General features: G+C 39.7%; 1 long non-coding RNA gene across 1 annotated transcript; it reads right to left on the bottom strand.

Moving 5' to 3' along the window:
- Positions 1 to 1,720: 1,720 nt before the first annotated feature.
- Positions 1,721 to 10,564, bottom strand: LOC132221289 (uncharacterized). The gene is made up of 2 exons (XR_009449940.1): positions 9,076 to 10,564; positions 1,721 to 2,254 (listed from the first exon to the last, which is right to left on the bottom strand). It is a non-coding gene; the product is annotated as an uncharacterized LOC132221289 (long non-coding RNA).

Here is a 10,564-nt window from a genome sequence, read left to right as displayed (position 1 = left end):
AATTCTGGTCTCCCGATATCTAGACCGACGCTACGTTTACTACCTATTCAGCGAGCCATACCGGATATGACAGTTTACTCATCTGGTGCCATTCTGTGCTTTCAGAGCAAAAGTCCTGGTTTTGTCCTTATTTGACACTGTAGCCTGTAATAATGATGCAGAAAGGATATTAAATACACTATAATGCTTAAAGTTGTCACCGATGTTTAACGAAGGCAGGTCCTGTGTCTGTTTTTGTAACACCTACGGATTATTTTTAAAACATATGACTGTCTAAGACCTCCCAATAGCTCATGTGAATTACTTCACTGCTGGGCGTCAGTTAGGAGTATTATGGTGTCTGGAATGGACTGACTAGTCTCTGGGCCAGTGTCTCTATGACGTGGGCTAACACAGAAGAAAAACATGGTAGTGGCTACATTTTTACTCTAATTACACACCACCCAGATTGGAGGTTCACACAGCTCAAGTCTGAGATATCTGTCACTCTCTGACTTCACTTTTTCCTAGAATGATTGGGTCTCACAGGTTTGACCAGAGACATAACCAGCAAATAGTGTAAAATTCCATGTTGACATTGCCTCAAAAGAAAGCTCCGTGGATTTTAGCTCTTATTCATCTGTTTCACTGCTGTTAGAAGTTTATGCCCAGCCAGTGTGGCTCAGTGGTTGAGCATCCACTTATGAACCAGGAGATCAGGTTCGATTCCCAGTCAGGGCACATGCCCAGGCTGTGGGCTCGATCCCCACTGTGGGGCTTGCAGGAGGCAGCCAATCAATGATTCTCTCTCATCACTGATGTTTCTCTCTCTCCCTCTCCCTTCCTCTCTGAAATCAACAAAAATATATTTTTAAAAAAGAAGTTTGTGTCAGCTACTGATTCTTACATATTAACAATGAAATTCACCACCTGTATTTCCTTCCACAGGGGATCAAAAAGTATTATAACCCTAGCTCTGCTACCAAAATATTTTGATGGGAATTAAAACTCTACAAGTGCTCTTATTATAACTTAGCATTGTTATGCATTTGAATAACAGGCGGCTGGTTATTCATGCATCCATTCAGGTATATTTGGAAAATAAAATATGGAAATGAGAAAAAGTCTTTTTTATGTTAAGTGTTCACAGTTTGACTTTCCATAAGGCTTATTAAATAATATACAAATAGCTACCATTCTGCTGAAATGTCACAGTCGCTACATTAATAATGGCACAGAAGGGAAATGTCCCCCAGTGGGAAATCATCTTCATGACCTCCTCAATCTCTTCTCCAACTAAAACTTGGCTGTTTTTTATTGATAAAAGTTTCATTTCTAAAAGAATATAAAAATAGAAAATGAATCAAGAAAGCTTTTACATATATAATTTTAAAGGACACTCTATAAACATTAGATGAAATTCTGTATATATCCTTAGGAATGTGCTTTGTCTCGCCACGCCGAACACTGCATAAAAACGAAATTGAATGAGTATATTTTATATAAGTTGTGGAAAAGCATAACTCAATGTTGAATTTTAGTTAAGACAGACAACTTAAACATAGTGCTAATAATATACTTTTAAAGTTAAGCTCAGCTAACACCTGCCTACAAGATTAATTTGCAAATCTATCATTTTCAATTAAAAAATAAGAGAATGTTGAGTCAAGCAAGGCACATTTCTTTTAGGCAAGTCTGTCTTGAACGTCATTCATCGGGGCACAGTGTACATTTCACTTACTCACGTGGAGATGGGCTAATCTATGCACGAGAGCCTTTGGTACAAAACACAGTCATCAATAAAGTTGCACGAAAGCCAGAACACAGAAGATCACGTTAATGTATCTGGTGATTAAACACAGCCCGGTGATCAGCTGAAAGCAGAAACACAGTCACAGTTGGCTTGTTGGAAACAAACATTTAGGTTCTCTTTATCAGCAATACTGCTTAGTTTTTGGATCACTGGATTTCATCAACACGTCAAAAGGTTGAAATGATACCCTAATATTGTTGACATTCTTCTTTCTTTCTTGATGAATATCTTTCGTATTGCATACACTTTGAAGAAGATCCTCAGAGCTATTTCCCTTACAGAATGCATTTGTTGGAGACATGTTACTTAACGTCAACTAAAGCAGACGTCAACGGCTGGCAGGCAGCTCATCGCCCATCAGGGACAGACCCAACACTGCATTCTTGAGCTAGACAGGGAAAGACACGAGCAGCCTACTGGTCAGTATGGCTCGACGGCTCTTTATGTGGGCTCTTCAGGTATCTGTTGGCAGAGTAAAGACAATGAATTTACTACATATTTAGTTATTTAAAAATTATAGACCTCACGTCAATATAAAACATTCTATCCATTATTCTTTTAAAAACTGTGGTGTATTTTCTGTTACCCTGAAAAGTTCAAGCAATTTCATTCTCTAAATGTATTAACTACAAATTGAATGCTTTTAATTTATGTTAGGAAAAGTTTCAGAGCATCCTGAAATTATGAGCTTATTTAATAATGACCCCGTATTTAATAATGACCTCCACATGCAATCCAAAGCAATGTGACTGTTTGCTTTTTGAACAGGAAAATTTATCCGCATCTTTAGAATCATCTGAAAGGTTTGAGTGGCTACTCTTTTTAAAAGAAAAATGCATGTATGCATTTTCTCAATGTTATGGGGGGGGGGGGAGGAGAGAGAGAGAGAGAGAGAGAGAGAGAGAGAGAGAGAGAGAGGAGAAACAGTCTTTAAAGAGTACTGTGAAAACCATATTCTAGGTGCTAGAGATGTCATTTCTATAGCTATCTTGTCATTACAAAGAACTTTAAAATCTGCTCATCCTTTGAAATATGAACTCAGCAGTTGGGCACTCTAAGAAATTACAAATCGAGACAACAATAACACTCAGACAAGGCCAGTAGGGAACATAGACATGAAAGTTCAAGGTTTGGTGCTCTCCTCTTCCAACTACAAAAAAAATGATAATAATAATAATGATTTAGAAATGCTGACAATAAAGTAGTTCTTAAAAGTAGCATAAGGCAGCATGACTGTCTTGTTTACTGCTGCATCCAGAGTCTAGGATGTTGTCTGGCCCAGAGGAGACACTTCATATGTTGAATGAGTGAGTAAATCCCTACCACTTCGCACAGGGACACATAGAAAGTACGCAGTAAATACAGGTTGAATGAATAAATGGATATGTAGCAATTCTATTTAGGCACACTCTAGAGCAGCGGTTCTCAAGCTGTGGGTCGCGACCCCTTTGGGGGTCGAACGACCCTTTCACAGGGGTCACCTAAGACCATTGGAAAACACGTACATAATTACATATTGTTTTTGTGATGAATCACTATGCTTTAATTATGTTCAATTTGTAACAATGAAAATACATCCTGCATACCAGATATTTACATGAGGATTCATAACAGTAGCAAAATTACAGTGATGAAGTAGCAACGAAAATAATTTTATGGTTGGGGGTCACCACAACATGAGGAACTGTATTAAAGGGTCGCGGCATTAGGAAGGTTGAGAACCACTGCTCTAGAGATTTACTAACTAATAATAAAAGGCTAATATGCAAATTGTCCCCTCAACCAGGAGTTCAACCAGGGGATTGGGGGAGGCGGCTGGACCCCACCTGTGCACGAATTTGTGCACCAGGCCTCGAATGATATATAAAGAATATTTATAAAGTCAAAAACAGAAAATGCTAAACCCAGCTCCAGGCTTCAATATGCGACTATTACCCATCATAGCACTCAGAGAAGACTGCTTTCAGCAGGTGTCTCAGCCGCAGCGGAAATGCCTAACGATGGTGATCTGGAATTCGCGCTCTTTACAGAAGAGTCACTCACTCACTGGACTACATGTTGCATGTCTCCTGTGTGCTGGGCAAGCAGCCAGTGAGGTTGTCCTCATTGACCTGGATTACACCTCATCTTCCTTCCTGGAAGATGTAACTTCTTACCACTAATCTGTGTTGAAAAAGTAAGTCCATTCGTGCATCACAGAATGTTTCATTTTCATTAGCAGAGTTTGAAAATTATAGTAGTCTAACAGCTATTAATGACTACTAATTACAAGAAATTACAAGGACCATGAATGATTTTATTTCCTAAGTGCCTAGCTTCGGCTCAATGCTACTGGAGTTTGGGTTATCTGGAGCTGGTTCTGTTAAACTCTTCTTGTCTTGCTACCGTTACATCCTTTCTATACAAGGGCTTGGGCCTTTTTTTTTTTTTTTTTTTTTTTTTAATCTTCAGACGTCAGTACCTGTCTCAATGCTCTTGGGATTCTTAAAAAGGTAGGGTATAGTTTGGCATCCTAATAGACTGGCGGTGTGGAGAGAGTTGCAATTCAATAGAAGCAAAAAATACAAGTGATATTTGGACAGTCATCATCATGTTTATATTAGTGGCTCAGGAATGGATTAGAGGGCTGAGAAGAGGGCACATGGCCTTAACTATGAAAAGCAACGATACAAAAAGAGAAAGTGTAATAGAAAATAGTCATCTATAATGGAAGATATGTGGCCAAACAAATGTTCTAAAATATAAAGCAAGAAAAGAAGGTAAGAACAGTCAAATTTCTACAATTGCCAAGTTTCTGAAGGAGTAAGTAGACCTCCAGCAGGGCCTGCGTGAAAGAGGTACAGAAACCCAGCTTACTTCATTGGCAGCCTTTCTGACGTGTACGGATGAGGAGGAAAGGGCCAAATCCTTCTCTAACGTGGAGCTTCACGGGAACTTTGCTTCCTTGTGTCTATACGTTGACATCTATTAAATAACTTCGCGTTGGCTGCAAACCAACAAGTCCTCCAAATTCTAACAACATTTTAAATGACATTTTAGCCCCAAGGACTAGCGAGATTTCTTGCTCATGTAGGTATAATTCTCTAGTTGGCCTCTTGGAAATTATGTCCTCTTGGCAAGTCAAAAAAGTGGAAACTCACTCAGTAATTAAAGTTGGTAATGAGCTAAGATGTGAGCCGTGTCACAAATCTGGAAAGTCTCGGGGAATGGAATACACCTCATTAGCTGTGAGGTGTATTCAGCTCTACTTTGAGCAGAATTTAGGTCTACTAACAACACAGCCTCAGTGCAGAGCCACCTGTAAAATAAACAGATCTTTCAGAAACAGTTAAAAATAGCTGCAGGTCAAAGATTCAGAGAACCTCAGTATAAAGCAACTCAAGCACAGTTCGTACTTGGGGAAAGTAAGGTGACTAACTTGTCTGAATCATTTAAATTCTATTTCAAGGTGACTGTGAGCATGTAGAGATGCCGCATGCAAGCCTGTCAAACTCGTGGCCCGCGGGCCGCGTGTTTGACATGCTTGGTTTACAGCACTGGCCATTTTCTGGCAGGAGGCTAGGAGCCCAATCACAACAGTGAGGTTTGGGCTCTGCTTGGCTTCCCAGCCCTTCTTCCTGCCTCCTCTCATCTCTCCCTCAAAGGTTACCAACCACTCTCTGCAGGTTATAAAAAAAACAAGCAATTACATTAATATACATAAAATTGCCTAACAAACTACAGGAAGTTAGTTGTAGGAAAACAACAGTCTTAGCCTCCTTAGTTTAGGCCAAATACAAGGCAGCAAGGAAAGAAACCGCCCTCGAGGCAAGCCCTAAGCTCCTCTTCCCAGTCTAATGCCCTCACCTCTAGCTCAGTGCTGCCAGTCTTTCAGACTGGGGGCGTGGGTTCTGCCTAGCATATCTGAGTGGGAGGGACTATCATTTTACTCACAGCTGAAAGGTGGGAAGGACTTGGCTGGTGCTGCAGAAAACATTGACATTTTAAATGTATAGAAGTCAGTGAATTACAGTTCTGATTCTCCAAGGACCAGACTATTGGTATGCATGCTATATATTGACTTTATTATTATTTTTTTATAGACTATCAGCAAAGCAATTACTTGAGTACGTTATATGCCAAAGAGGTAAATAACATGTTTTACGTCAATAAACCGTAACTTTAAATTTCTTCATACTGTGCATTTAGAATTTCAACTCCGACATTTTATTGCAAAGTTTAGAAATAACCAATATAACATGGCTCTCTTATGTGTAGCTGTTGGTGATTGTGTCACTATATTTGGTGGGCATTTAAATTTGGTAACACCATAAAAGAAATAAAATAGCCCTAGCTGGTTTGGCTCAGTGGATAGAGTCGGCCTGCGGACTGAAGGGTCCCAGGTTCGATTCTGGTCAAGGGCACATGTCTGGGTTGCGGGCTCAATCCCAAGTAGGGGGCATGCAGGAGGCAGCCAATCAATGATTCTCTCTCATCATTGATGTTTCTAACTCTCTCTCCCTCTTTCTTCCTCTCTGAAATCAATAAAAAAATATTTAAAAAAAAAAGAAATACAATAACATTAATGTTTATCTCTAGATTCACCAGCTGCGGGTATAGAGATTTTCCCCAGTGTGTGGATGGGTGTGTACTGAGCCGGTCGCCCCCGATCCCATGGATCTCTGTGTGTGCACCATCCACATCCAAGACATGCTTTGGGCTCGGGACTGAAGTCTGTGGTTTGCAAGGCTCTCTGGCCTGTGCAAACTTAGACTCATTAGCATTTTTGCTCTAAGTCCAAATCACTGCCCATTTTCATTTCACTAAATTGGATTTCGGACATGAGAGAAGAGCTACAGCTATTTTGTGGGACAAAATTATATTCTAATGTTTTGTTGAGGATAGATGCTCTTATAGAGCAACAATGGCACCAATTTCAGTGAACCGGCAATCTCCTGCTTTCAACCCTTTTGTTCTAAGTAATTTCTCCCTTCTTGGTAAGAGGGAGTCAAAATGTTTACACCATTTTCTGGCATGGATCACTAGTAACCTAAGCAGAGCATAAGGAGGCGGGAAAATACCAATTTGCACAATGCTGTCACTTATTGTAGATGAAAACACATGGAAATAGGAAATTAAATCTTAAAACTGAAAAATATCCAATGTCCCTGCAGGTACCACCACTGTGACTGGTTATACTTCCTCAGCATAATAGTAAATCCAGATAAATCCATCATATAAGAAAGTCATCCTTTCTCCCGGAAAAGTCCACCTTTCATCCAATTTAAATAACATATTCGATCCCTATGGTTTAATATATCTGATGATTAGAAAAGGGTTAGTTTCCAGGATACTGAAAGAACTAGGTTTCTGGAGATATGGTCTTTACAGGAATTCATTAATTAGTTAGATGGGCTGAAATCAAATCTGAAAGCATAAGAAATTTATTTTCTCAATCTCTTTCAAGTCATCCAATAAAAGGTACAGGGTCTGGGGGGGGGGGGGCGGGTGCAGAATGACCTGGTTTTAAATTATAGCTGGGTCTCTTGCTAGCCGTGACGTCTCAGGAAAATCATTTAACCTTAACCATCTATTCTTACCCTCCTAAGATGGGGTTAATACCACCTAACTTGCTGAGTTGAGAAGTGTCAAGGACATGGTGACCCTTAATAAGTGGTAATTATTGCTGTGATGTAGGCAGTAAATAGGAAGACACTGATTATGTATTTCAAATCATTCACGAAGTTCAGTATTAATTACACAAAGCGTGTGAATAATGATCACCATAATAATGCAATCTCTTAGCAAATAATATAACGTAGTAATGTAATCTCTTAGCAAAACCTCTGCTGCATATCATGCAATTTACCCTTTCTGAGTAGTATACCTGTATTGACAATTAATAGTCACAACAACCCTATGAGGTACTATTTATTATCCTCATTTTTACAAATAAGGACTCTGAGGCACAGAGAGGTTCAGTAATTTGCTCAAGGTCGAACAGCAGAGTCAGGATTCAAGCCCTGGCAATGTAACTGCAGAGTTTATGCATTAAACCACTTCATTAAAAGCCTGAGAAGAACATTAATGTAACATAAGAGCGATTCACCCATCAAATACAGGTATGTATTAAATAATACAAGAGGCTACATTCTGTGCAGGACACAGAACCTATAACCTTCAAGAAGCTAACAATATGGCAACTAGAAGCAATTATACTACCCCAAAGTTAGGGCTCAAAAGCCATATCCAATTCTCTGGATTAAAAAAGGGTCTCATTTGTATTACTGTTATCTAATAGCCATACAATTCCAAAAATTATGGCACAACCACTGACTACTTACAGAGCCCGTAGGGTTTCTGCATCTTCTGAAAAATATGAATAAAACCATTACTGTACTTTGTTCATCTCTAAGATCTTTTAAAAAGAGATGCAGAATTTATTTTTATGTCCTTACTATAGTGTGTCTAACATATCACCACCAAAATAGGTCATAAACAGAATTCCTGGTCATCAACAATACCAAAAATTGGTAAAAAAGGTAGATCAATGTTAAAAGTAACTCAAATAAGCAGCAAGAGGGTCCTCTCTCGATGCACATAGATAAGAACAATGATTCTATGACCAGGCATGGAGATTTCTTTTCTCTTCCCTCCCTTATTGTCTTAATATTATTTTTCATTGTCTTAAAGCACAAATCACATAAGTAGGCTTCTGACTGCCTGAAAGTATTTTACAAGCTTTAACATAGGGTTACTCTCATTTACTCTAGGAGAGAATACGTTACAACCTATCAAAACAAAACAAAAATAATTGTGGGAAACGCATGTCTATAACGTGTATACAATTATTTATGTTAAAGTAAAATGTTACCTTTATTGCCCTTTTAGCCATTTTTGTCTCAAAGAATTGCACTACCAAATAATGATGCAGTTTAAAGCTGGAACACTAATCTAATGGCTGTAGCTTCTGCCTTTTCATTCGTTTTTAAGGGGAAACAGGCTGTTCAGAAGCCAAGTGGGTTAGCAAAAGGAATGGCACCATTTTCCGCTCAGTGTGGGTGAAGGCTAGACAGCAATGATTTTTTTTTTCATTCTTTTTCAGGAAACAATGGAAACCAAAGGACAGTTAGCAGCCCGGAAATCAAATGGAAAAGGGGTTCCAAATGATCAGCAAAAGGCACCTGGCAGGTAATTCATCTAAAACGACTGGCTTTCCAAGTGTCGCCAATCTGGACACGAATAGCGTTGCCCCGCTTCCCTGGACAAGAAGGCAGCGCCCTCAGCGGCCCACACGTGCTCACCTGAGTCTGTCTGTCTTCCGGCAACCCTGGCACATGGCTGAAACTTGAAGGCATCTCCCCAAGATCTGGTTACTTCCCGTCCCTCCTTTCTATGGATTGTCTGCGATTCCCTCAGTTACAAACACGGGTCCTTCATAATTTGCGATTTTATTTAGCTTTTCAAGTGCCGTGATGGTGACGGTGTGTGGTAGAATCTGTGTTTTTCTGTTGTGAACAAGAGGACATCTGAAGGTCCCTTGTAGCAAGGTTTCAGATACACCAATGGAATCTTTCCTTTGGTTATGTACAGAACACCTTTATATTTGCTTTTTTTTATTTCATTGGTTGCCCGGAAAGTTCTTGGTGAAAGAAAACAGTAGAGAAGCATCTTTTGAAATTATTGCCTAATTGCTCACATTTAATTCAAGTCACGCCTGATGGTGGTGTATACCTAGAATCCCAAAGATGGCATTTTCCTTCTCGATTCAGTCATTATAGGGTGCTATCAATGCTTTTCTTTTTTGTAGTTAAAAAAATATGCATTTTGTGAGTCATTTCACCACCTTGGAATTTCAGACTTCCCTTCATTTGTGCGGTTTATTCAAACAGTGGTTTTCCTTATGAAATCATGTAAGTAGGAACCATCTGGAAAGGTTACTGTGGAAACGGCAGGGGCTAGGGGGGCAGGGACAGAGAGCAAGAGATGCCATGACAACCTTTTTCGGGTTTCCTAGGAAACCTGGGTTGCTATGGAAACTACATCAGCCGGTTTGGAATTAGTAACTTCCGCTGGAAGGAATGTCTGCCACTTTAATCTTCTTGTGATGCCGCAGAAGCTTATCTCTCAGATGCATTTAGGAAATTTTTTTTTGTTAGTTTCAGCAGCACTGAAAACATGTTTCTAGTGGCTGGAACACACACACACACACGCACACGCACACGCACACACACACACAGAACTTCACAGGAATCTGTTAGTCTCATACTTTGGAAATGCCTAACAAGCCCAAAGAGTTAAATGAATGAGTCAGGTCAGTACCTCTTGGGCACTTCCCTTTGTTCAAAGTTGTAGAGATCCTTAAAATTCTGGGAAGGGGGTTCCGAACAGAATAGAAATTCCAGTCAAAAACCAAATAAACTTCCGGTGCGTTTATCCGTCTTTTTGATTGGACTTTCCATCCACATATCCACAGTGTCGGCAGTTGAGCTAAACTATTCAGTGCTGCTGAGTAAAGGTCCAAAGAAAGGAAGCGTCCTTTCGGCATGTGCCTGCTTTACGTAGTAAACAAACAGCTGTCTTAATTCTGAGGTTAAACAGTGACTCTAACTGTTCTGCAGTTTCATTTCCTCCCAGGATGTACAAAACCCCTCCAGGCTGTTTTTGTTTTGTTTTCTTCCATGGGGCGGGTCCTGGAAATCAAATTCAAAGTTTGCTGTTTGCAATATTAAGAGAGAGAAAGAGAGAGAGAGAGAGAGAGAGAGAGAGAGAGAGAGAGAGAGAGAAAAGAGA

This window comes from Myotis daubentonii, chromosome 18 (genome assembly GCF_963259705.1).
Source record: "Myotis daubentonii chromosome 18, mMyoDau2.1, whole genome shotgun sequence".
In the NCBI taxonomy this organism is placed as follows: Eukaryota; Metazoa; Chordata; class Mammalia; order Chiroptera; family Vespertilionidae; genus Myotis; species Myotis daubentonii.
Note: the sequence above shows the minus strand (reverse complement) of the source record. Positions and strands in the feature narration are given on the sequence as shown.